Consider the following 24,057-nt stretch of genomic DNA (forward strand, 5'->3'; position numbering starts at 1 on the left):
AGTATTTTATATTCGAAGGTGCTGGGAGATTTTCCACCTATAAAATTTATAAAAAGAAACGAATAAAGTTCTTGCTGTTCTGGTGAGATTAGAAATGCTTATTGCTACTTGTCCGTATAATGCATGAATGGAACAAATAACGTTAAGATGTACAAAACCTCCGCTAGTTTGTAGTGATGATTAATTTTATTACTCTTGTCTTTAAGTTTTGCTGCTTTGTTGTAGAGAATGTTATTCATTCGTTTTTAGTCCCACACAACCGAACCGAGTCGTGGGTTCGCTAGTTCCTATATAAATCGTGAGGCTACATACTATGCTGGACTGGTATGGCAAAGTAAAGCAAAACAATGGAAGCACACCACAGGCATTCGGTTGGCACCAACTGCCATAATTTTCCACCAGCAATCCGAAGAATCGAGCCCAGGAGCGTAGTTGCTTGGAATAGTAAATTTTCGTCGTCTTGAACAGCATGGATGGTACGGCGGTTAATGTCCTTGGAATGCAGTGCCGGAGTGCGGAGGATAGGTTTTCCGTCTGCCAATTCAATAGCTTTCCTGGCCACATCTACAAGTGTTGAGAGCAAGAAAAGCAATAATTTCATTCTACCACAAAAGATTAACATTTGCATTAAACTATCCTTTTGAAAGGCAAGGGAGTATTGGAATATCTTTGGGCAAATTGTGGGTGAAGTGAGTCGGTTTTAATCTCTGTCCGGATAATCTAATGCACTGCAATTTATTTTGCACTTGAGGCTACTTTGGCCGTTTATTGCAGCAATTAAGATGTCATTATATTTAATGATACACTTATCGTTTGTGGTGGTTGTATTGGACGGATTAATTATGCCATTTGCATTTAATGTTTGACCGATATTTCTGGATTACGTTATTTCAACCAGAAGCGAATGGTAGTGACCAGATATGAAGAGAAGTATATGGTCACTGTTGAGAGAGTTTCGCTTATTGTTGGTGAAACTGGTGAAGAAATTTAAACTAACGAGTTTGTTGGGAAAAGAGATCTCCAGTTAGCCTTGCGAGCAAAGGCGTAGGATTGCCAATCCGGAGATGGTAAGTTCGATTTTCGTCTAAGATGTTTTCGATTGGGAAACATCCCAGACTCCCCTTGGCATTGTGTATTAATATTGTACTTACCACACAATAAACATACTCATGCAATGGCGGGCTTAGAAATGCTTTCAGTCGATAACACAGGAAATGGGAAATCAGGAACAATCAGGACAAGTTCCAGTTCCACCAAGAATGGTGGGAAAAAAGGCCCGCTAGATTATACTGGATTAAAATATGAATTTATAATTGAAATTAATAATAAATAAATTATGATATCACTATAAAGCTGCAGCTTTTATCTGCTCTCAAAAATATTTAAACGTGACTATTCCCAGCAATGACATAACAGCAGATAGCGAATGACTTTTGGACTCAAAATTAATAAAAACTCCATTCAGCAGTTATATTGATGTGGTCCCATGCCTTCCTTAGCCTTGCGGTAAGATGCCCGGCTACAAAGCAAACCCATGCTGTTGGTGGATGGGTTCGATTTCCCGGTCCAGTGTAGGAAATTTTTGGGTTGGAAATGTTTTCAACTTCACTGACATAAAAATATCATCTACGAATGCAAAAATGGTAGCTTGGTTTAGAAACCTCCCAGGTAATAACTGTGGAAGTGCTTAATGAACACCAAGATGTGAGGAGGCAATATTCTAGTGGGGGATATAAAGCCAAATAGAAAAAGAAGAAGAACTGAGTCTACTATATATAGAGTTGCGCAAAAATGAAACTGAATCTACCTATTTAACTGTAAAATCTGTTCCTATCGAGTAAAGTAAACAAATAGTAGTAAGGAAATATTGTTTTCGACTGAAAATTATTTTGGCTATGTAGAATGCAAGACCTAAAATGTATGAGATTTGTTATAGTGAAAGCTAACAAAAACACTTCAACACTTCCTCCAATGAGGTAGCAAAATAAACTAACTTGTTTGCAGTTTGTGGATAATTTGGGTAGTGGATTAAAAAGCTTTAGAAGTGAACTCTCGCATGAAGTCACTTCGAGGGTTGATCAAAAATGAAAGTTGCCTATATAATAACATGAGCATCATCCAGAATCAGTGTTAGCAGATCCTCTTTGCGTAACATTACTTACAGTAACTTTGATTACGAAGAAGAGAAGGAAAGAAGAAGAAGATTGATGTGAATATAAATTAGAATCACTTCATTCGGAAGACGGCCCATATGTACGTTACGCTAGAGCCACCAGTGGTCAGCAGAGTCAAATAATAATAAAACAAATATTGATTTGAGAGAAACATCTTACAATTTGTACATCTATCGTGTACATCTACTTGACTCGACGCTTGGTCTTTTCCTTAACTCATTTGAAGACCGTGTCTGAATGAATAATGCTCCATTGACAGGAATTAAAATAGTAAATAAAATGATTGAGTGCAATCTACTTCATGTTCTCATTTCACAGAGCTAACTTTCCTTTTTAAAATACGACTTTTTTTTACAGTATTTTAAATTTGACAGTACCACTACAGCTACACTTCGATATAACGTACATTCCGATTTCAAAGTTGTACTTTATATCGAATTATACGTTACATCGAAGCATGTGTAATCGTCCTTATTGTGCAGCACTTAAATGTTGTTCTACCATCTATTTTATGGGCGAGTATTTATTTACTTTTAAATAAGGTTCAGCAAGCAGTGTGAAACAGCTTTTCTTGTAAAGAATTCCTACAAACTTGTTCGTCATTAAGGAAAATGATTCAAAAAATTGAATTCCTTATTTATTATCTCTTAAAAGCACAGGAAATAATTTGTGCTCGCTTTTTGTTACACTGTTTGCATGGAAATTTATTAATTGGATGTTCTTGAAAAAAAAAACAAATATTCCGATAATTGACAAAAACATCCGAAGGAATTTCTTGAGAAGTTCCTGAAAGCATTTCTGAAGAAATAATAGTGAGTGTGTAAATTGTGAGTGATTCGACTATGCATCCAATTTGGGAATCTCGAGCTCATTCAGTAGTCGCTAGGTTGCGAGGACCGACGGAGGTCCTTCGTAGCTTAGCTGTTTAAAGCATCAGAAGTAATAGATTTTTCAAGGAAATTTTTTCAAGAATTAATTCAGAAATTTCTTTAGAAACTCTTTCCATTAGTAAAACCATGCCTGAATTCTATCTGAAATTTTGTTGGAAAAATTCTTCCGGAAATTTGCTGTACTGAAAAATGGAATAGTTTCTAATGTGCTCCCTTAAGGAGTTTTCGAAAGAATTTCTAAAGTAATTTCCAAGGAAATTTCTGAAGAAATATCGGAAAAAACTTATGAAAGCATTTCCAACAAAATATTCTGAAGATTTTTTGATGATTTTTAATAATTTTGATTAAATATTTTTTACTTGAATGTTCATCGAATTCCTAAAACGATTTCCGAAGTAATTCCAAAAGGATTTTTTGAGGAATTTTCTAAAAAAAACTCCGAGGGAATCCTCGAGTTTAGTTTCAATAATTCGGACTCATGGGAATGATTATTTTCAAAGTTTTTCAATTTTACAATGTTAAAATTTATTTTTATAATTTTATTTATATTTATATTATTATTTAAAGGAAATTCCAAATCATTGTTCAAAGGAATTGCTAAAAGAAATCATAAAAATTCTTTAAGGAATTTCCGGAGGATTCACCGATGATATTTCTGAAAAAAAATATCAAACGATTTTTTTAATGTTTAATTTCTTGAGGATTTGCCAAATAAATAGTTTTTTTTTTGTTGAAAAAGAGTGTTTTTCATCAATATCTGGGATTTTTTTATGAATATCTAAAAATACTTCAAAAGGTATTTCTAAAAAGAATTCCATGGGAATCACCTAAGGAACTCCTAGATGAGTTCTAGAACAAATCTAAAAAAAATTCTAAGCCTACCGTTTTGACTCAAATTCCGAACATGACTCATATTCCGATACCAGCTTTTAAAGGGTCATTTTTGTGGGGTTTGAGTGAGTTACCATCAGCGTGTGATTATATATTACCACCTCTGCGGGTCAATCGGTAAGCAGCAAGCCATGACTTGGCCTCTTCTCGTCAGATCTCCGTGGCGTGCACACGCACCGACGGAGAGCTGCTGTCATCGCATTTCGCTCCAACCATTTGGAGCCACACATTTTGGCGATCCTGCCAGGTTGTTTTTTGTATCCTGACGCTGATTTCAAAAGGTGAGTTGAATTCAAGTGTTTAATGTTCGAAAAATACAGTATTTAATGGTTTGAAAGAAATTATAACCAAAGTGGTTCGTATTGCAATAAAGCGCGCCTGGAAGACCGCTAGAAATGGATTGTGGTTTGGAAAACCACAAAGCGCTTTGGGCTGACCGCTGGAAAATGGATTGTGGTTTGGAAAATCACAAAGCGCGTCGGGACGACCGCTGGAAAATGGATTGTGGTTTGGAAAATCACAAAGCGCGTCTGGATGACCGATGGAAAATGGATTGTGGTTTGGAAAATCACAAAGCGCGTCGGAACGACCGCTGGAAAATGGATTGTGGTTTTGAAAATCACAAAGTGCTTCTGGAAGATCGCTGGAAAATGGATTGTGGTAGGGAAATCATAAAGCGTGTCTGGAAGACCGTTGGTAAATTGGTTGTGATTTGGAAATTCATAAGATGTGTCTGAAAAACCGCTGTAAAATAGTTTATGATTTGGTAATTCATAAAGCGCGGCTGGGAGACTGCCGAAAAAAAAGTGTTGCCGATCTAGAAAATTCCAGGATAAGTCCTGGAAGCATAGATTCTGGTAAAAATAATTTTAATTTTAAATTTATGTCATTGATAGTGTACATTGGACCACAAGTTAAGCTTATTCTAACGGAATCTGAGACATATGGAGAACCATCATTATGTTGTTTGGTACAAAGTTGTTTGGAAGGCAAAACACATTATCTTGAGTTTTATTTTGGGATTCACTGACTTAGTAGTCATATCGGCATTGCCCGTTGAATCAGATATCCGAAATTCACGAAGTTTAAAAAAAACGTTGCCTGCTTTCAAAAAACTGGAGTTTGGAGTGGTTGGCTAATAGTACTAGTTAACATAAGTCTAAAATTGAGGTATGGTATATCTATCTTTTTAAAATAAATATCATTTTCAAGGCGATTGTTCGGAAGTTCAACATCGACATGACGGTGTTACCATACACGAGGCTGATAGTTGGATTCATTCGGCAGAATAAGTTATTTAGATTATTGCTGCAATCCAGAATGTGTTTAGAGAGATCAACAACATAACGCTTGGCACCAACTTTTTTTTCCTCGTTTGTCGGGTGAAGATCACTGCGACCAGATTTTAGGACTATTGTGATATACCCTTTTGCTGTGAAATACGCAAGTTATCTCAATAACATGTTTGTCACTGAGATACCTTGGTATCGACTGAACTCAAGACCATCTATTATTGATGAATAGAGAACCTGAGTTACAGTATGTGACTCCCCCATTCTGGCGAGACTAGCTTTATGAAGCCAACCACGTCCTTGGGGGATAAGATCCATATGTCAGCAGGCCCTAAAAAGGGCTTGCTGAGAACTTTGAACCTACGTTGGGTGAGTGCACTGCAATAGCAGAGGATGTGTTCTGATGTTTCTCTCTCCTCGTCACAGAAGCGGCAATTTGAGGTTTGGATTGCTCCGATCTTTTGTAGATGGTATCTGCAGGGGCAGTGTCCAGTTATTAGACCGGTGTAGATGTTGAGATCCCTTTTGTTGAGACCTAATAGTTGTTGGGTTTTCTTGGGGTTAATCGTTACGAGCCTTTTGGATTGGCTCGTATGGGGAAGTGCATTCTAGTTTGATGTGATTTGACTGACCATATATTTGTTCAGTTCCATTTTTACAGAGCAGTCTGAGATCCCGCAGAAGGGCTCAGGGCCAATGAACCTTTCATTAGATCCATTCCTGGCTAGCTCATCAGCAATCTCGTTTCCCTCTAGACCCGTATGTCCTGGGATCCAATATAGGTAGACTCGATTGCGTATGGATAAGTTTTTCAAAGCCAGAGTGCATTCCCACACTAGCTTTGAGTTACAAGTGTAGTTATTAAGCGACTTAAGTGCTGTTTGGCTGTCAGAGAAAATACATATTTTTGCAAATCTATACTTTCTCCTCAGGCATAATAACACGCATTTTAATATTGCATATATTTCCGCCTGAAATACTGTGGGCCACTGTCCTAAGTGGACAGAAATTTTTGTTGTAGGGCCATAGATTCCGGATCCTGTCAGATTATTCATTTTCGAACCATCTGTGAAGAAATTTATAGAGCCTGTTGGAACGCTGGGTCCACCTCCTTCCCACTCCTGGCGGGAAGGAATGAACACATCGTAAGGTAAGTCATAATTGACTACCGTTTCCATCCAGTCACTACAAATTCCTATTGCGGGATTTATGGCAAATTCATTTAATATGCTGAGGTGACCCGTAAGGTGCAGTGTTTTTGTTCTCTTTAACCTTAGAGCACTTTTTTCCGCTTCCAGCTTTATGAATTGATCTAACCGGGGCAGGTGAAGCATTGCGTCTAGGGCCAAAGTGGGTGTACTACGAACTGCACCAGTGATGGCTATGCAAGCGGTGCGTTGGATTTTGTTGAGCTTAGCCCTTGCAGCAGCCTCATTAGTTTTAGGCCACCAGACAAGGGAAGCGTAAGTTGTCCTGGGACGGACAACGGTTTTATATATCCACATGATCATATTTGGTTTTAGGCCCCATCTTTTACCAAGGGTTTTTGAACAAACCCAAAGTGTATTGAGACCTTTCTGCACAACTGATTGGAGATGAGAGTTCCAATTAAGCTTTGCGTCGAGTATGACACCTAGATATTTTACTTCACTTGAATAAACTAATTGTGTTTGATTCAAGAAAAGGGGTTTCAGTTGTACCTTTCTCCGTTTGGTGAAAGGGATAATGGAAGTTTTTGTAGGATTTATGCCTAGTTGATACTTTTGACACCAGGAAAAAGTGTGATTTAGGGCAGATTGCATTCTTTCCACGATAACACTTTCGAATTTGCCTCGTACAATAATGACAACGTCATCAGCATATCCAACCACTTCGAAGCCTCTTCTCTCTAAGCTGTCTAGAAGCTCATCCACCACCAGTGACCACAACAAAGGAGAAAGCACTCCGCCTTGCGGACACCCCCTTGTTGCTTTAACAGTGATGTATGAACCGCTAAGCTCAGAGGAGATTTTCCGATTAGCTAGCATAGCATGTACCCAGGTAACAATGCATGGGTCGAATTTTCTCCTCAACATTGCTGACCCTATAGACGAGTAAGAAGCGTTATCGAATGCGCCCTCAATATCAAGAAATGCTACAAGAGCAATTTCTTTTGCATTAAGTATTTTTTCGATTTTTTGAACTACCGTATGTAGTGCCGAGATCGTAGATTTTCCACTTTGATAAGCGAATTGGTTTTTTGACAAAGGCATTGCTTTCATAAATTTGTGATTTATGTACTCGCATAGTACCTTTTCCATAATTTTGAGCATTACAGAGGATAAACTTATCGGCCTGAATGCTTTGGGGTTGGTTTAATCTCTCTTGCCTGCCTTCGGAATGAAGACAGCCCGGATTTGACGCCAATCGTTAGGTATGTGCCCCAAAATCAGACTCGCCTTAAAAATCTCAACCAAGGGTGGAACCAGTGTTTTCTCCTCTTTTTGGATCAACGCTGGGAATATTCCATCCATGCCAGGAGACTTAAATGGCTCGAAAGATCTCACAGCCCTCTCAACCCTGGCCCGAGTGAAAGCTTCCTTTGCAACCTTTATTGCGTCTTTTTAGATCCAGAAACCCATGATTGGATCTCTTGTGGATCTGAGACAGCAATTCCAGTGCCTTGGTCGCCGATGCTCGACTCAGGGATTGAATCAGGAAGTGGATCTTTAACAATTCGCTCAGTGTATCGCTAGGCTCTACAGTGAGCGAACCATCCGTCTTTCGGAGGCTACCCACACCATTGGAGTGGTCTTTTGAAAGAGTTTTTTGGAGTCTGGCCACTATGGGTGTATTCTCTATGCTTTCACACATTAGAATCCACGATTTCCGTTTGGCTGACCTTATTTCTTTGTTGTAGTTCGTCAGGGCCTTTCTGTATAGGCTCCAATCGCCGGTTCGCTTAGCACGATTGAACTCCCTACGCGCAGTTTTCCTAAGCTTCTCAAGAGTTTTATTCCACCATGGAACGTCTCTACTCGAGCTAGTTGATTTAGTTGGACAGCTCTCTTGGTAGGCGTTAAGGATTTTGTTTTTAATGGATTTGGACGCATCTTCCAATTGTGTTATGGACTTGATGTGACTTTCTATGATGTACTCTTCGGATCGTAGGATAGCTGAGTAGGATTCCCAATCAGTTTTCTTAGGATCTTTAAACGTTTTGTCCAACGGTATACCCTCTTCGCATTCGAAGATGAAGAGTTTATGGTCGTACATTGATATTTGTTCTGGAAGATGCCAGTTAGTTGTTTTTTCAGAGATGGACGGACTACATAGAGTCAAGTCCAAAACTTCCTGACGAATGGAGTTTTCAAACGTGGGCTTGTCACCAACATTACAAATGTCAATGTTCTTGGAAGAGAGAAACTGTAACAGGTACTCACCTCTGGTGTTTATATTGGTACTTCCCCATACGGTGTGATGTGCATTTGCGTCGCACCCTATGACGAAGGGGATGTTGTGTCGGTGGCTGTAGGCTACGAGCGCAGCTATTTCTGGAGGAGTGATTTCGTCCACGTCACCTGGGAAGTATGCCGAGACCACCAAGATCTCTCTACTCCCTCTGGCGGAAGGTACCTCCATCCTGACCGCTACGATGTCCCTTTTTATGAATTCTGAAATTGGAAAGTATTTACAGTTGTTATGTAATAAAATAGCCGCTCTAGGAGAAAGCTGGCTGTCATCATATACCAACTTACATGAGTGTTGTGGAATACCTTGTATTCTGGATTTATTGACCCATGGCTCTTGAATGAGGGCCACGGTTAAATTCTCTTTGGTGAACCTCCGACAGAGCACACCCGTGGCGCTCTCAGCATGGTGGAGGTTCACTTGCAGAACTTTAGTCGCCATTTCCGGGGTTCCCGCTTTTTTCGGACGACGACTGTCCGGATGTTGCGGATCATCAGGATGTCGTTTGGTATTACAGTTTGGGTTTTCTCTCTTCCCTGTAGCAACCTGGCCCGCCAGTTTCGCCTCTGTGGTCAAACTGTCGCTTTTTGCACCCCCTTTGCCCTGTTTAGATACCTTTGGTTTGGTACCACTAAAGCAGGGGGTCGCATGTAAGCTTCGAGCTTTTCCTTTAGAGGCGGACAGACTAGCCTTTATGCTGCTTTTGGGGTGAGATTTACTAACCTCGCCCGAACCGGAGGCTTCCTCAGATTTCTCTTGGGTCGGCCTTCCAGTTAGCCGAACCTCGCCCGAACAGGAGGCCTCCTCAGATTGCTCTTGGGTCGCCCTTCCAGTCGGATTGGCGGCAGTCGGTTGATCTGTAATCTTCCTTAGTTGGATTTCACCAAATCGGTAGTTGAGGGTATATTTGGACTTCTTCAACTTTTCCATCGACGCACCCTCTACTGTGAAGATCCATTCAACATGAATATCTTTCAGAATGGATCGTTTCACAATACGCCAATTAGTTGTTGTGATGTCATTTTGGCTTTCTATGAGAGCTTTTATTCGGTCGTCATCATGGCTGGAGCTTTGTGGGAAGAATGCTCGGATCATCTCTGGACGTGGAATCGCCACTTCGTCCATTGCCATCAGCTCTGCACCTTCCCAGGGTTTCATGGATGGGGATATTCTCTTTAACCACTCAGTAGTCTCTTGATCCTTACAGATTAGAACCATGTAACCGGACTTGTAGATGAGGTTGTTGAATTTGGGTTTTATTGGCTCGTTTCGCTGTTGAACTACTCTGAGCAGGAGTGCTTCTTGTAGAAGGTCTAGCTGGGCTGTAGTGAGTTGGACGGTGGGAAAGTCTTTGGGTATTATCCCGACCTTCACGCTTTTAGCCATATCACTGTAGCTGATACCAGCTGTTTTCCTCATGGGTGGGTTTTGTTGTCCAGACACGTTTTTCTGAGGCGCGCGGTTTGAGGACTGTTGGGCGCGCTCTCTCGGATCCAGATGGTACTTCACCCTTTATTGTTTGGGGTCGACTGTGGCGGATTTGTCTAGGTCGTTTCTCGAGCGTTTTGAGGAAGTGGGCTCGCTCTCCTTATTCAGGATTATGGACAAGGCCTCATTCCGGTCTTTTCCCTTCTCCCGGAGAGTTCTAAGCTGCTTCCTCTGCGAGCGTGTGAGTGTGGGGTTTTTCTTGCTCGCAGCACCCTTGGCTTCCGTAGAACCCTTGTTATCTTCGGATCCTTTGCTACTTGCTAAAGATTTTTGGGGGTTGATGACGATCCTTATACCATCATCTTCGTTATCTTCCATGTCCAGTAGGTTGGAGTCGGTCGATGAGGGGGGTTGTAGATCTGGATCAGCTTTGTCGAAACATGTGCTGCTCCGGGAGATAGGTGTTGAGGGGCAGGATACTTCCATCTTCTCCTGCGAACTACTGAGTAGCTGGTCTTCGGTAAGGCCAAGCTGACTCAGAGTATTCTCCACTTCGCTCTCACACGACTGAGAGAGGCAGTCGTCACCTTGAGGGTTGTTTGTAAAATTTGTACTCATTTTTGGTCCCACGAGTAGCTAGGGGAATAAATGTCCGCTGCACCAGTGCCCCGCCGTAGTGCAGTAAGGGCTGCTTACTGGGGTGTTCGCCCTGGTGCACCCCAGGCTCCGTTCGCGGTTGAGCACGTTTAGAACCCCCTCAACCATTCAGCCCTTGGCACGGGTCGCATGACACCTTGGCATTGGGGTTTATCCATTTTTGCTTTACACGATGGCCATGAATAACAGCCATCGCAACCTTCCTCCTTTACCAGGGCTTAGGACCTGTAGCTCAAGTTCTCAATAGTTTCACAATCTTTCGGACATGCAACTACGGAGAACCATCATTGCTAGCGGAGTACAAACTTAGATTGAAAACCCCGATGTAAGATAAGTTTATTTTGGCGTTCAGTTTTCAAATGCATTAATCGATTTTCCAAATGCAATATGTTCAACGTTCATCATCTTCTCGCAAAAATAAGTTTGAAGAAAAAAACACTGCTTCCTATGCTAGAGGATTTTTTTTTGTTCTTTTTTTTGTGAGAGAAGAAGCGGAATGTGGGGTTTGAGTGAGTTACCATCAGCGTGTGATTATATATTACCACCTGTGCGGGTCAATCGGTAAGCAGCAAGCCATGACTTGGCCTCTTCTCGTCAGATCTCCGTGGCGTGCACACAGCGTCGCTGATAGCAGTGCGCTGATTGGTTCGCGCCAACCCCAAAGCGGTGACCAGTCACCATCCAGGTGAAAGGTGAAGAAGGGAAATTATAAATATAGATGCCCTAAGCAAGCTTATTTCATTATACTCTACATTTCTGTGCAATAAACATCGCGGAATATATTTTAAATCGTGTTTTTTTCCTTCTCCAAGCCAGCCGAAAACCAAATGGTCTTTTTCAAGGCCAAATAGTTAAGAATAATTTTCTTCATCGAGACCACCTTCAACCGAAGGTTCCGCCAGTTCCTGCAATGGTCTAGGATCGACCACGTTATATCGGGAAAAAATGTACGTTATATCGAATATTACCTGTTTCTTCATCCTTGAAAAACTGTAATAACCAAGATGTGAAAATGTAACTAAATGCAATAATGGAACTTATCTACCCAAAAATCATTTTTGACCTTTGGAATGTTCTTAACTTGTTTTGTCCGGGCATTCCGTGAGTCTTATATTCAAGGAATACCTTGTGATCCATGAATTTAAATTTCATATCATGATAACCAGGTGCACAAGAGGAACATAGCGGAAAATAATAACATGCTGGCGCATTTCTTTTTGGCTAGATAGATGTACGAACGAGGGATCTTCGCTTACCATCGGAGTGCAAACATTGCGTCAAGTTGCATGATACGGCATCATAAGAAACTAGTCACGTTCTCTATGTGCCGACAGTCAGGATGAGTTATATCGTGAGCAAGGTGCACCTCGAGTTTTATTTTTTTTTCAGGCTGAGCTACCAAGAGACATGCACTTTACTGACTGGGCCCGGAATGGTTTCAGTCTCTGATGCTGTTCCAGTCCAAATAAATTAACCAACCGAGCGCTGTGTGTAAAAGAATCAATTAGTATGGGATATGACTAAACCAACGGGTCTGATCTCGCATTGCAGCTATCTTGTTCTTTTGAGTCAATGGATAACGAATAGGGCTTAGTACAAAATTCGAAATAATTTGCGTGCATAAAAAACTACAAGGTTGATGTAGCCTCTGCTGCCACTGGGTTACCGATTGGAATATTCGTTTCCACCAGGAGCTTTTTTCCTTACTACCTACAGTGCTAACAAACATCTGTGTTGAATCTATTGATCGTTCAGCTTATCATCGGAGTATTCGATTTAACATACAGGGGATGTCCAAAATAACTGGGATAGGCAAATTTTAGGCATAATTAGATGTGTTGTAACTATGTCAATTATTATCCGATTTAGACAATTCAGGGATGCCTGAACTAGAAATTTAATGTAGTTTCACCATATGTGGAACCAACCATGGCCATCGGATACCGGAGACATTCCGGTTTTTTCGAAGGTTGGTTCAGAACCGTAAATTTGTGGTGGGTATTAGGATAAGTTGTGGATGAAAACAGAACAATATTAGTAACCAAAAATAAAGTAGGGCTCTTTCTGATTGGAACCATATGTTGAAATTCGAAATCAGACCAGAATCAAGTGAGATAAGGCCATTTGCTTAGAATCGGTGCCGATCGGGAGTTTTAAAAGGGACCAGGCTACAAATTCATTTGAATCAAGCTTTTTGAGCGATTTTCGATTATGATTACATTCCAGAAGTCTTCTGTCATGCCAAGAATGAAAAACCAACCAAAAAGACGGATTCTGAAGTCGCTGGGGTGCCCCGGGGAACCCGTAGAGGGGACATTTCAGTTTTGGCACCAAAGCCAACCATCCGACGTTTCGTTTTTTATGGTTCTCTATCCGGAAGTGAGGTATGAGTATAAAATGGATCATTGACGGCTTTGACCGCTTCCAAGATCTCCGGATTGTCCCCGGGGAACCAGTAGAAGGGTTTATCGCCAAAACTGGTCATTTGACGGTTCGTTTTTCATGGTTCTCTATCAGCAAGTTAGGTAGAGTATAAAATGGACCATTGACGGCTTTGACCGCTTCCGGGACCTACGGATTGTCCCCGAGGAACCCGTAGAGAGGACATTTCAGTTTTGGCACCACAGCTAGTTGTTCGACAAATCTTTATTCATGGTTTCCTATCAAGAAGCGAGGTATGAATATAAAGTGGAACATTGACGCCTTTGGCCGCTTCCGGGACCTACGGATTGTCTCCGGGAAACCCGTAGAAGGGGACATTCCAGTTTTAGCGCCAAAACTGGTCATTCGACGGTTCGTTTTTCATGGTTTTCTATCAGGAAGTGAGGTATGAGTACATAATGGACCATTGACGACTTCGACCACTTCCGGGACCTGTGGATTGTCCCCGGGAAACCCGTAGAAAAGGACATTTATGTTAGGGACATTTATGTTAGCGCGTTTTTTATGATTTTCTATCAGAAAGCGAGGTATGAGTATAAAATGGACAATTGACGGCTTTGACCGCTTCCGGGACCTACGGATTGTCCCCCGGGAAACCTGTAGAAGGAGACATTTCAGTTTAACCCTTAAAGACGACAGACGATTTTTTTTAGAATTCGTCGGAAATATTTTTAACGAAAATAACCATTGGAATTACAGGTCGGACTCGATTATCCGGAGTATCGATTTTTTTTTCACTCCGGATAATCGAATCCTCCGGATAATCGAATCACTAGAAAAAAAATCAAATCTGCAGTAAAATGACGAAAAAATTATGTTTTATTGTATTTGCAGTGGTGTAGTCAGACATTTTTTTGAAAAAACTCGGATTAATCCGCCTAACGGTATCGGTGATTTTCTGGTATACAATGGAAAATAGTATTTTTGCCATAACTTTTGAGTCTATAGTACGATCCAGCCAATTTTCAATATGTAATGATGAGACAGGATTCCCATTTGAATCGAACTTGATGGTTGAGCATAGGTGCCAAAAAAATAACTAGACTATTTACGCACTTTTGTACAAAAATAGTATTTTGGTCATTATTTCTGAACCCAAAGTTTGATCTAGTCAATTTTCAACAAAAGCTATGAAACTTTTGAGTCAATTGTCCGATCTATCCATTTGTCAATAGGAAACAATATAAAGGCTCCCCAGGCCTGAGTGATTTCATCGCCTCAACGGCAAAAACTAGTCGCCGCGATTTTATCGTTGGGTCGCTGTATTTAGGCAATGTTCCAGTTACTCTTCCACTCCAACGGCGACAGAATCGCATTCGCCAAGCGTTAGAATCGCGTCGCAATTTTTCGGTCAAGTCACGTGTGTTAGGGGGAACTTAATAAGATTTCCCGTTAAATGCAACCAGTCGCAAGCAAATTGGATAAGGATAAGTGCCAAAAATGGGCCCCAATTCGCCGACCATAGACGGTCGGTAAATAATTCTATAAAGCTCCGAGACATCTAAAATATGTTTGTTTTTGGAGAAAACAAATAGCCTTTCGGTATACTTTGTGTCCGAGGGAGACAAAAAGTGGTCTTTCGAATCAAACATTAGGCAATGATCCGCGCATCAAATAGGCTAGATGTACCAGTTGTGGCTATAGCACCAGTTGTCGCACTAGTGCTGTATATGCCAAATGGCCAATCAAATCACCGCAAACCAAGTTCATATCGATAAAGCATATTCATATGATACGATAAAACCTTTGATCTTCTCCAAAACAAGCAAAGCATAATTGTAAAAATTGAATTTGCTTAATTTGTTATGTCCTTTGCACCAATTGTCGCACTAGTGGTCCCAATTTGGCCAATCCCACAAGAAAACAATGGGACTTGCCAAATAAGCAACCAAAATTAAGAATAGTGCCACAACTGGTGCATGCGTTCCTATTATGGATTAATCAATTTTGATGATTAAAACAAATTTTATTGTGGTTTTCACAGCTGTTCTAAGGAGCAGGAAGTAAAACCTTTCGCTTGATATATAAAGTTCACCCACACGCCTTTTACTTATTTTTAAAAAAATAGTTGTTCTTATGTATGGCGACAATTGGTACACCCACCCTAACCATTTACAGGTCCTTGCAATCTCTTCTTGGTAACGTGATTCCGTTTGTTGCTGAAGATGTTCTTCTGGAAATTCGCGATTTTTGCGTTACGTAATTAATGGATTATTCCTTAAAGGGTGATATTCTGCAATATAAATTCCTTTAGGATAACTCCAATTGAAAGGTCATTATTGGTACTGATGGAGCATTTTGACTTGTTTTGCATCATCTTCAATGGCAATTGTACTAGAACAAAGCGTTTTATCACAACGTCGGTAGGGGAAATATTTCTCTGCCCCTTTTCTCGAATTTGTATCAGGTGACGAGCAAATTGTTTTCATGTCTTGATATGATGAAGAAAAAGCCTTATGCTTTATGTCCATCGTCGTTAATTATAAATTGAGAGCGAATTCTGCAACCAATGTTATACATCCAAACACATCGTTTCATGGTGGCAAGGCTTCCACGGAAATGTTTTTTTTTTTTTCTTTATTAGGGAGGCTTTTAGCCCGAGGCTGGCTCGTCTCCGACCATGGAAAAGTTCTTGAAGCGAGAAGTTTGTGGACATGTTCTGAAGAAAATAATTGATTCATACAAATAAAATAAATATGTAGAACAACCCTATTTCAGTCCCTCCCATACAAGCTACGTTCATATTTATTCATATAAACCTATTTTGTATGAATATAATAGTAATATAATCATTTGAGTTCATGAAGTTGATATACAAGCCTATAGTCAAATTTCAATATACAAAACGACCACTTTTTCATCCCCCTCCTACAACCTAGATACGCCACATTGTTAAAATAATCATAGTGTATATTATCCTACTGAAAATAAAAATTTAGAATTAAAAAAATTTGAAGAAAAAAAAAATACTCCGGATAATCGAGTCTAAAATTCCGGATAATCGAACCCCGGATAATCGAGTCCCCGGATAATCGAGTCTCCGGATAATCGAGTCCGACCTGTATTAATATTAAACGTATTTTCGGTTTGTTGTTTTGAAACAACATTGCGCATTTAAGGGTCGAGCACTAAAGGTAGCATTCGGCGATTCATACCTCATGGTTTCGATCGGGAAACGAGGTATGAATATAAAATTGACCATTGACGATTCTGACCGCTTCCGGGACCTCTGGAACACCCCCAGAAGAACCTTTAAAAAGGGTCTTTTCGGATTTAGCGTCAAAACTAGCCACACGACGGATCTTTTGTCATAGTTTTCTATCAGGAAGCGAGGATGATTAGGATGATTATAAAATCTATTATTGATGACTTTGTCCGCTTTCGGGACCTACGGATTATTCCCGGGGAACCTGTAGAAGAGGACATTTCACATACTGCGCCAGAATAAGTCATTCGAGGGTTCTGTTCTCATGATTTTCGATAAGGAAGCAAGGAATGAATATTAAATTATTAGCGATTATGATCACTTCCGGAACCTATGCATTACTCCAAGGAAATCTGATGATGGACACATTTCAGTTTTAGCGCCGAAACAAGTCATTGGATAGTTCTTTTTTCCTGGTTTTTATCTGGTTTCTATCAGGAAGCGCAGTATGAATATAAAATGGACCATTGAAGACTCTGACCACTTCTGGAACCTACCAACTGCCCCAGGGAAACCTATATAAGGGGCATTCCAGTTTTTGTGCCAAAACTAATCATTCGACGGTTGTTTTTCATAGTTTTTGATCCGGAAGCGAGGTTTGAATATAAGATGGACTATTGACGATTCTGATTCTGCTCCAGGAGAGCCTGTAGAAGGGGACATTTCAGTTTTAGTGCCAAAAGAAGTCATTTGACGATCAGAAGTCTTTCGAAAACCATGAAAAAGAACCGTCGAATGACTAGATTTGGTGCCAAAACTTAAATGTCCCCTCTACGGGTTCCCCCGGGGACAATCCCCAGGTCCCGGAAGCGGTCAAAGCCGTCAATTGTCTATTTTATACCTCACTTCCTGACAGAGAACCATGAAAAACGAACCGTCGAATGTCCAGTTTTGGTGCTAAAACATAAATATCCCCTTCTACGGGTTCCCCGGGGACAAACTCGTAGATCCCGGAAACGGTCAAAATCGTCAGTGGTCCATTTTATATTCATACTTCGCTTCCTGATAGAAAACCATGAAAAACGAACCGTCGAATGTCCAGTTTTGGTGCTAATACAGAAATGTCCCCTTCTACGGGTTCCCCGGGGACAATCCGTAGGTCTCGGAGGCGGTCAAAGCCGTCAATGATCCATTTTATACTTATACCTCATTTCCGGATAGAGAACCATGAAAAACGAACCGTCGAATGACCAGTTTTGGCGCTAAAACTGGAACGTCTCCTTCTACGGGTTCCCCGGGGACAATCCGGAGGTCTCGGAAGCGGTCAAGGCCATCAATGGTCCATTTTATACTCATACCTCGCTTCCTGATAGAAACCATGAAAAACGAACCATCGAATGACTAGCTTTGGTGCCAAAACTGAAATGTCCCCTTCTACGGGTTCCCCGGGACAAACCCGTAGGTCCCGGAAGCGGTCAAGGCCGTCAATTGTTCATTTTATACTCATACCTCGCTTCCTGATAGAAAACCATGAAAAACGAACCGTCGAATGACTAGCTTTGGTGCCAAAACTGAAATGTCCCCTTCTACGGGTTCCCCGGGGACAAATCCGTAGGTCCCGGAAGCGGTCAAAGCCGTCAATTGTTCATTTTATACTCATACCTCGCTTCCTGATAGAAAACCATGAAAAACGAACCGTCGAATGTCCAGTTTTGGTGCTAAAACTGGAATGTCTCCTTCAATGGGTTCCCCGGGGACAATCCGTAGGTCTCGGAAGCGGTCAAAGCCGTCAATGGTTCATTTTATACTCTACCTCACTACCTGATAGAGAACCATGAAAAACGAACCGTCGAATGACCAGTTTTGGCGCTAAACTAGAATGTCTCCTTCAACGGGTTCCCCGGGGACAATCCGGAGGTCTCGGAAGCGGTCAAGGCCGTCAATGGTCCATTACATACTCATACCTCGCTTCCTGATAGAAAACCATGAAAAACGAACCGTCGGATGGCTAGCTTTGGTGCCAAAACTGAAATGTCCCCTCTACGGGTTCCCCGGGGGCACCCCAGCGACTTCAGAATTTGTCTTTTTGGTTGGTTTTTCATTCTTGACGTATCAGAAGACTTCTGGAATGTAATCATAATCGAAAATCCGTCAAAAAGCTTGATTCAAATGAATTTGTGACCTGATCCTTAAATTTCGATCGGTACCGATTCTAAACAAATGGCCATATCTCATTTGATTCTGGTCCGATTTCGAATTTTAACATATGGTTCCAATCAGAAATCTACTTTATTTGTGGTTACTAATATTAACTTTCAACCACAAATTATCCAAATACCCACCACAAATTTACGGTTCTGAACCTACCTTCGAAAAACCCGGAATATCGCCGGAATCCAATGGCCATGGTCGGTTCCATGAATATATGGGGAAAGTACATTAAATTTCTAGTTCAGGCATCCATGAATGGTCTAAATCGGATAATAATTGACATAGTTACAACACATCTAATTATGCCTAAAATTTGCCTATCCCAGTTATTTTGGACATCCCCTGTATTTTGCTGATGGAAACGGTTTAAAATCATGTTGAGAGGAAATATCGTTTGTTTTATGGACAATTTAATCCCATGCAACATTGAAAAATTGAATTTCAAACACAAAAACAGTAGTGGCTCACTCGTATTGCATTCTCTGGAGAATCATGCTGACGACGGCTCCGCCACCCGTAATGGGTGAAAAGTGTAAGCTGAAGCTGTGATTTGATGATGTGATGATGATGATGTAGATAGTGACATCAGTCATTTAAGCGAACTTCTTCCGCCCTAGAAAATAAGAACTTTTTGTCAAGCGGAAAACTGTTCATTGGTTGCTGCCTGCTGTCTGCTGTCTTGCTGTCATTAGACTAAATCTCGCGTGATTTTTGAAAACGTCGTAAGTTCAAAAGAGAGGCTCTCTTTGTTTACTTTCTCTTTCGGTTATTACAAAGCAATACTAACATTTACATTGGATTTTCCAGCACCGATCTGAAGAAAATAGCTTTGTCTAGTATGCTGCCGTGAAAATATTGCAACAAATTTTAAACTAGCCTAGATATTAGCAAAAGAGAGCGCAATGAAAGAGAGTCTCTCATTTGGACTTACAACGTTTTCAAAAATCACGCGAGAAATGTCCTATCCGCTGTCTAAAGCTAGATGTGAAGTATTCAGTCAGCCCATCCACTGGGTGAAGGCGGTGATCCTGTTTTTTCTTGATCTTCTTTTTACTATCTGTCTTCTTTGTCTTCATCATCTCCTTTGTCTTCTTCGTCGATATAAAAGATGCATTTAACTTATAGAAAACTTATAATGATTAGATTCGAAACAATCATTCTTATCACTTTTCAAAATTGAACGAAAAATATAAGTTCCACATGATAGATTCGAATAAGTTTAGATGTATCAAAAATGCCTGTTATATCTCACTGCAACTATGTCGGCACATGTGTGAATGACCAGAACTATGCTTTCTACTCAATTGAAGCTAACGGGAAATTTCGAGTTGGCTTAACCCAAAAGGCAATTGAGAACACGCAAAAAAAAGCGTTCATGAATTCGTGAACTAATGAGTTCACGGTGTATTTTTTCGTGAACAACAGTCACGGATTCGGGAATACAGTCACGTTTTCTGGAACGTTCTGGAAAACGTGACTGGTGTTCCCGAATCCATGAATTAAATCACGGTGTATTTTTGCTAGTTCACGAATTCGGGAACGCTTTTTTTTGCGTGAACCTATTGTTCAGCCATAGCGAACATAAATTCCTACCCGTTCTATGTAGACCCCAGACACTTCAACTGGCAAGTGGAGAACATAGCATCTATCGCTTCTATCGTCATTGCACCCACATTGCTCGTTTTGCACCAGAAACAAACCCGAAAGATGTGTGCTTGCACCATGCCGCCTCATCTGACACCCCGAACAATGCCCTTCTTTCAGACTCTGGGGTAAAGTTTGCGGGTTTACGCTTCATTGGAAACGTATGTGAAAAGTTAGCTCCATTTGTTGCAGTTTTCGGTTATCTACGTTCGATGAATGCGAAGGGAAAGAATAAATTTAGGTGGTGCAGCAAAAGAGTGGAACTAGCAGCGCTGCAATCGATACCCTTTGTCTACCATTAAAGATGAAAAGAGGTCTTCCGGGAGCAAAGCTGCAGCGCTCGCAACCGTCATAAGAACAAGTTGCATTGTTTCTGATAATTTCATTTCGGTTGCACTTTAGTTGATAATTGAAAGCACCGACGATAGGTGCAGCTGCTGATGGAAATGCATGCTTCATTTGAGAGGTCATTGGTGTTTCTCGATGATGGTGTTCCGAATATTTTCATATAATACTGTGGGGCAGCAGTTGCTCTGAAGCGTCTGTTTGATATTGTGTTACTTGAGCGGAGTGAAAGCGAAGTGCAATTTTAATGTAGGGATACTAAAAAATGTCCTAAACAGACGGGAAAACGAAATTAAAAACGAAAATCAGAATCATTAATTATTGTCACGACGCAGGCAGTGGCAAGTGTTTACTAAAATGGAGCTGAACCAAAGAATCATAGTACTTGGAAGTACGCTGCATTTCTTTTACTGTTTGCAATTACTCTCGAATCGCCATCTGAAAAGAAAATCGACAAAATCGCAAAACATATAATGCATCAGTTGAGTCATAGCAACGAAACTTCAATCTGAAAAATATTGAATCATATCACCATCACCACACCTAATATCAACAACTTTAATTTGATATGAGTACTTCTGCAGCCACTCAACTTCATACTCAACACAATCACAGTGGAAAGAAGAATATCGACACAGCAAGCATTCACTCTAGGGACCAGAAAGCATAACCTAGAATAGCCACCCGCATCCCAGCAGAAATTACTCCATCTCCATTTCTTACATCCAGAAACCTGAACCGATGAAACCATCTTCGTAATTTCTAGGAAATTGAGGGATATTTTTCATTGAACCTTTTGAGGGAGAAAAAGAATGGTTACTAACGGTTCTATCATTGAAAAAAAATGGGGTGGATGAATCGTTTGCTTCAACAATTGATTTATTGTCTCGAACCCTACTTATTTGGATTGAAACACACACAACACAGCTTGCACTAGTTCCAATCACTAAAAAATGCAGAAATAAGCTTGCAAACAAGAGATTTCAGAGTTTCAGATTTCGCCGCAAATTGATTTAAAATTAGGCAAAGTTTATTTGCTCGTGGGAGACTATAATTCCACTACTAAAATGTAATTTTCTTCTCAGCCTCTCGGTCAGGCGTCTCGTCGACTAGTTTATGTTCTTCAGCCATTCCATGGCGAGAATTTCCTTAGATTGCCCTCAAGCATCATCAATGTAACCGATCCAATTAACCGGATTGTGTTTCTAATCAAATACTGTTTACTGGCATCCGTATCTATTGTTACAGAAGCCATCTCAGCTTCATCGATCTTATAGTCGCACCCCCAGAGGCGACAGTCTATATTTATTCGATGATGGATGCCTCATCCACCCTCGGGATGTCAAATGGTTTCCAAGGAATTTATCTTCTTCTTCCAAGTCGGACGACCAACGACAAGTAAAAGTCCAGCGGAGCCAGGTGAAAAATCACCGCCCATTAGACTTGGGTATTGGCTGGCTGGGTAGAGTGGCAGGTAATTCGGTTCAGGTGAAGCTTATTTCGGTGTTAATATTTATCATCTTTAAGCCAGGCTTGGTTTCAGGGTGGGTTATATCTGTGGTACGCAAGCAAAATGTGTTCATAAATATTGGCTTTGGAAGAAGTTGGAGTGGTAGTGTTGAGTTACATTAATTTTATTAAAATCGTGAAATTGCAAAATACATTTCATATAGGGGAAGTGCACCGGTTTTGGCCAACTTAGTGCCTAATTTGGCCAACCCTGAAAAATACATGTTTTTCCAAAATAATCAATCAGTTGAAAGCAGCGTTGAAGGCTGATGGATATATCTCTTGCTGGAACTAATAAAACCCTTGCGAGTTGGTTTATTTTTGGAGTTATTTGCAAAATTGGCCACATTAGGAACATGGCCAAAACCGGTACAACTCCCCTATTACAAAGACGAAATCTAACAAAATTTCGACCATGCTTGTGTTTAACCCTCGAGCAAAAGTACTGCAATAATACATCGTTGCACATTACAATTAGCATAAATCATGTAATTCCGCAAATTATACGGCTGATATGAAACTCAGCAAGTAGTCATCGAAATCGATTACCGAGAAATCCAATCTCAATATTACCTTTCGGTAATATTTTTCCCATCTCGCTGAGCAAACTGTAACTTATTCCAGCTCGTTGAATAATCGTGTCGTCAAGCATCGAGAAAATCAGATGAACAACCGCAAGTTGCATAAGTGATGAAGCATATCTGTCACTGACGACTGTACGGTGGTTGTTCACCAGATATGTTATGAAATATTCTGAGTAATAAATTGAAATGAATCGACCGGAGTTTTTGTAAGTCAATCGTGATGCTTTGATAGAACGGAATTAGGTAGTGCAATCGATTCATAAATTTTGTGTGTTATAGTCATTTGATTAAATTTGTCATAGTAACATCAAACATTACGTTGGTTTGACTGACATAGCCGTGTCAATTGGCAACATGAAAATGTTGACAAAATGCTGTTTTATTTTACAAATCCACTTGAAAATCATAACATAATAGAATAATTTGCTTAAGAAACTGCAAGAAAACAACAAAAAATTGGACCGAATCTTTCAATTTTGTTTCGATAAAAATCAATAATTTTAAGCAAAACTCAATACCCTGGGTGGCTTTGGGACAGAAGGTCGACGGACAAAAGGTCGAAAAGACAAAATATCGAAGGGACAAGAGGTCGAAGGACAAAAGGTCGAATGGACAAAAGGTCGAAGGGAAAAAACGTCGAAAGGACAAAAGGTCGAAGGGACAAAAGGTCGAAGGAATAAAAGGTCGAATGCAAAAATATTAAAAATCTGTAATTCCGAACACATGAAAGAGACAAAATATACGACAACATGTTTGGACACATGCTTCCAATGCAAAATATAGCTTTAAACATTTTCCAGATATTTCTCCTTCTTTATTTCATGGGCAGTTCTTTAATCAATTTACAGTGGGCATGCAGCAGCCACCGGGCGAGCATTGTATGATTTTTATCAGTTCTCGGTACGGTGAAGCTAAATAACAAGTACTCGAAACAAGGCGATCATTGTGTGGATTGTGCGAGTACATGCTTGAGTGAAACACGGTGTTAGTTTTGGTATCTTTATATCAGTGTCGTACAACGAACTATTTTGCCGCTACCAAACGCGACATCCTATACATTACCTTCCCAAAAAATCCAAATTACCTTTCCAATGTCGAGCACGGAGATATGGAAGACTCTCAGTCTCTTGTTGAAATGGATGTCAAATTAAATTTCCACTCCTTATCCTGTATTAGATGTGGATGATATTGATTTTAATTCAACATGACACCGTTATTTATCTTTATATACATAAACATGAATTTCTGTCTGTCTGACCCTTATAGACTCGGAAACTAATGAACCGATCGTATGCAGAGGTTTTAGGGACCAATCAAATGAAACACCAATTTCTGCATAAATCGAGAACTAATCAGAGAATAAATCAATTTTAGGCGAAACGGAGTACCAGTTTT

Source organism: Armigeres subalbatus, chromosome 2, assembly GCF_024139115.2.
Source record: "Armigeres subalbatus isolate Guangzhou_Male chromosome 2, GZ_Asu_2, whole genome shotgun sequence".
NCBI classification, from domain to species: Eukaryota; Metazoa; Arthropoda; class Insecta; order Diptera; family Culicidae; genus Armigeres; species Armigeres subalbatus.